The 4,387-nt window shown below is 47.4% G+C and overlaps 1 long non-coding RNA gene across 1 annotated transcript; it reads left to right on the plus strand.

Annotated features, from left to right (window-relative positions):
• Positions 1-2,356: 2,356 nt before the first annotated feature.
• LOC125170027 (uncharacterized) lies at positions 2,357-4,208 on the plus strand. Its single transcript, XR_007153870.1, has 3 exons — positions 2,357-2,588; positions 2,875-2,992; positions 4,009-4,208. It is a non-coding gene; the product is annotated as an uncharacterized LOC125170027 (long non-coding RNA).
• The last annotated feature ends 179 nt before the right edge of the window (positions 4,209-4,387 follow it).

Below are 4,387 nucleotides of genomic sequence, written 5' to 3' on the forward strand. Positions count from 1 at the left end.
CGGCCTGGCCCTCGGCTTGCTCTCTGTTCTACTAGCTGAGGCTGTGGGCACTTACCTCACCTCCCAGAAGGTTTTCATCAACAGGAGCAATATTATCTCACAAAGCTGTGGTAATAATTAAATGAGGTGGCATATGCAAAAATGGTCCTTTTCCTCAAGATATTTATAATCATAATGGGGGACAAAATTTACATATAAAATAATGACAAAAACATAAGATCATGTTTTCATTTGTTCCTAAATCTAGATGTAAAATAAGATGATTAATTTGACTAAGCATGTTGTAAATATTTACACATTTCTCATAGTTAAGCAAGCTAGCTCTTACCCATTTGGTCAACTGGAACATATATGAAAACATCTTTGTGAAAATGAGAAATGGCATAAGAATGGGCAGTATATTCAGAGTGGGCAGGGCTGAGGTCTCAGGCCTTGCCTGAGGGGTTGAGTCTGACCCTGAAGTTCCGGCCCTCTGGAAGAACCTGGGAACATGCCCTGTGCTCGCCTTGAGTCAGGCCCTTGCACAGCAGCCCATTTCATCCTCACAGCCATCTCCAAGGGAGCCTTATCTCTATTTTCCTGAGGCCCAGAAAGATAAAGTAGCTTGCTGAATACCACACTAGAGTCAGGAAGGGAATCCAGATCAGGGGCCCCTGGGTGGCTCAGTCAGTTAAGCGTCTGACTTCAGCTCAGGTCATGATCTCTCGGTTTGTGGGTTCGAGCCCTGCATCAGGCTCTGGGCTGACTGCTCAGAGCCTGGAGCCTGCTTCACATTCTGTGTGTCTCTCTCTTGCCCCTCCCCTGCTTGTGCTCTCTCTCTCTCAAATAAACATTAAAAAAAAAAAAAGAGAGAGAGAAGGGAATCCAAATTTGAACCTGGGTCTGTCTGCTTTCCAGATATTCACTACCCCAGGCAGCCTACAGACTTAGCTGTCAATTAAGCTCAACTTTCCCTTATTAAAGCTTCAGAATGGTCTGGCTAAAAAGCAGGGGCTGGTTTTCATATTCTGTGTGAGTCCCAAGAGAGAGGCATTGAGCAAAAGTCCACTAGTGGGACACCCATGTCAGGGTGCAGGCAAAAGTAGGGGGCCAGCCACCTGTGCCTCATTCCTTTCTGCTCTCTCTCCTCTTCTCAGGTCACTATTGTATCTATCTTCTTCCTCTCTAATCAGAAAGGAAGAATCCAGTAAACAGCCTAAGGGACTACTCTTCTGAGGAAAGGAATCTAGGAACTGGGGTGTCGGGAGTGGGGGCATGTTGAACAAGAACTCTTGGTATCCTTCAAGTCACGAGAGAGGGGACTCCATGTTCCTCTAACAGACAAGGCTGGCTCACCTGTCTTAACCAACTTAAATGGACAGGATGTGAATGTGGACTGAGTGCCAAGATCTGGGGGAGGCAGCAGGGCATGGAGAGCTGGAGGGGAGACCAAAAGAAGATGGACCTTGAAGCCATTTAGGAGTGATGTGGGAGGCCATGAGTGGGCACCCCAACTTCGCAGCCTGTACCCACGGGCTGGGGGCAGTTGCTTTATTTTATATTCTCTCATAATAAAGAATATTGGATATTACTTTTGTAATCTGAAAAAGCAAACACTATAGTGAGAAAGCCATAGCAACAGAAGAGAAGCTAAACAGTGAGGTTCCTAAACTGCTCTGACCCAAATCAGGTCAGAGTGCTCCTTGCTAAGAGGCGATGAGACCTAAGGGAGTCTCTGGACTCCTCACAAGAGCAGCAGTGGGTAGGGGTAGCAACACCTGGATGGTGTGATGGCTACCATGTACTGAGTACTGCCATGTACTGATTTCTCCTGTGTACTAAGTACTACCACATACTGAGTACTACCATGTACTGAGTACTATCATGTACTACTGAGTGCTGTGTGCAGGACACACCCAAGTGATTCACATGCACGTTCCAGCCACTCCTCACAAGACCTCTATGAGGTAGGAGCCCCTGCTGCACATCCTGCAGCCTGAGACCTAAGGAGGATTACTTGGTAAGCCACATGGCTGGCAAGCAGCAGAGCCAGGGTTCCAGATTTTGGTTAACCTTGGGCTAACCAGCCCTTGGGTTGCCTCTTTTTAAAGAATCTCTCGGGCGCCTGGGTGGCTCAGTGAGTTAAGCATCTGATTTGTGCTCAGGTCATGATCTTATGGTTCAGGAGTTCGAGTCCTGCATCGGGTGAGCACGAGCCCTGCTTCAGGTGAGCCCTGCTTCTCTCTCTCTCTGTCCCTCACTCACTTGCACCACCCCCCCCCCCAAAAAAAAATTCTCTCTCCCTCTCTCTGCCCTTCCCCTGTTCTCCGTAAATAACTTAAAAAAAAAAAATCTCTTTCCAGATCCCTGGCTTGAGACCCACAGCTGGAGCTGGAATACCAGCTCTGCTTTAATCTAAGCTCACGCATACTTGGGCCCTTACTTTCTTGCACAGCCTGAAGCAGCCTGTGTCTTGTGGCCCTTAACTGACAGGTCTTTTCAGGAAACGCTGGAGCAGAATGGCACCTGGCACTGCCCTTGTGTATTTGGGACGGGAGCGCACCAACTGCAAAGCTAAAGGACACAGGATTAAAACTTTCCACTGCATTGTAAGTACATCTTCCTCTCCCTTATGCCTTATTTAATATTCAAAGATAAGCAGAAAATCAGTAAAATTCATCATAGCCTGCCATGCAGAGATCCCAGCTCAAACTGCTGAATGGATGTTTAAGTGACTAACAACTCCCTGAAAGCCTGGACACCTCTGAGGTCCTTCCTAAGCAGAAAAGAAAAACTGGTTTTGGAAGCTGAGTTGGAAAGCACTGTATTGAACAATGTCTACATCACCATTTAATGATCCCTACTGCCTCTTTTTTTTTTTTTTTTTTAAACTAGGAACAAAACAGCAGGCAAGTCCACTTGGAAGTTGGAAGCTGGCTTGGTGCAAGCATGCAGACTTGGGCCGGACACCAGTCACAGCTACTCCACTGCAGGCTTCGGTCGTATATTGACTGTGGGTCCTCTCACCCACTTGAGCCACTTCACTCTATTTAGGAGAGGGCCTGAGTGGTAGGAAAGTCACAGCTTGGAGGACATCTGTTCTTGGAATGGTGTTTCTGGGTGAAGTAGGATTTTATTAGCCATGTTTCAGAATAGTATGAAAAGAAAGGCATGGCTTTATTTATACATGCTCTTGAAGCTCTTGGCATTTGGCTGACAGCAGACAGCACAGGTTGACAGAATTTCCAGCATTTATGCTGGAAAGACCAGTATGAGACTGGGGCTTTAGGGTAGGGCAGGGAACAGGGGAGGAGCCAGGGAAGAACATTAAAGAAAGGGTGAAGCCTGGGGACTTCATGATTCCACTTACATGTTATGTCCAAAATGGAGAAATCTATAGAGGGATGAGGAATTTAGGGAGGTTGGGGTGAGGATTAAGGACTGCTAGATTTCGATTTCTTTTGGGGGTAAGAAAAATGTTCTAAACTTGATTATGCTGATGGTTGCTGAAGTCTGAACTCTTAAAAGCCATTGAACTGCATGGGGGCAGCTGTGAATGGTATGGTATGTGCATCGTATCTCAACAAAGCTGTTAGGAAGAAAAGTAGCAGCCCTGGAGATAAACAGGACTTAGTGAACAATGCTAATTGAGGACATTTTAGCCTCAGAGGCCAGCAAAGCTAGAATTCAAGGTTTGTGGGGAACGCAATTCAAACGGGAATGTCTTCTGGGCACCAGCACTACACTGGCTAGGGCCATTCTGCCACCACAGAGAGCCCTGGCTCCAGCAAGGAAGAGCCCACGGTGGTATTCCACACTCTGCACATTTAATGCTTTCTAGAAGCTGGGGAAACACCACAGGCTGGTAGGCATCTGGACCCAGCTTATTGGAGGAGAGATGGAGCCTGAGAGGCTGGCAGCTGGGAGAACTCAGTTCCTTTTCTCCCTTCTCTCTTAGTCTGTTAGGGCTGCTTTAACAGAACACCATAGGCTGGGCTGCTTATAAATGCAGAAATTTATTTCTCACAGTTCTAGAGGCTGGCAAGTCCAAGATCAAGGAGCTGGCAGATTGGGTGTCTGGTGAGAGCATGCTTCCTGGTTCACAAACCATCTTGCTGTGCCCTCACGTGGCAGAAGGGAGGAAGTCTGGGGCTCCATCCACGTGACCTCATCACCTGTCCCTCCACAACCGTCACACTGGGGATTAGGTGTCAATGTAAGTATTCTGGAGGTGCACAGACACCTTACCTGGTCCTGCTGTCAGGCTGTGTACGGGCCACACTCTGTCTGGGACTTAGGCCTGATGCCGCTGCCACTATGAGGTGAAATCGCACCACTGGAAAGGACTCTACAGTTAGGAACTCTTGACCCATAGTAACATGGAACTCAAAGTAACTACCCAGAATTC

The sequence above is a fragment of the Prionailurus viverrinus genome, chromosome B4 (assembly GCF_022837055.1).
Source record: "Prionailurus viverrinus isolate Anna chromosome B4, UM_Priviv_1.0, whole genome shotgun sequence".
Classification (NCBI taxonomy): domain Eukaryota; kingdom Metazoa; phylum Chordata; class Mammalia; order Carnivora; family Felidae; genus Prionailurus; species Prionailurus viverrinus.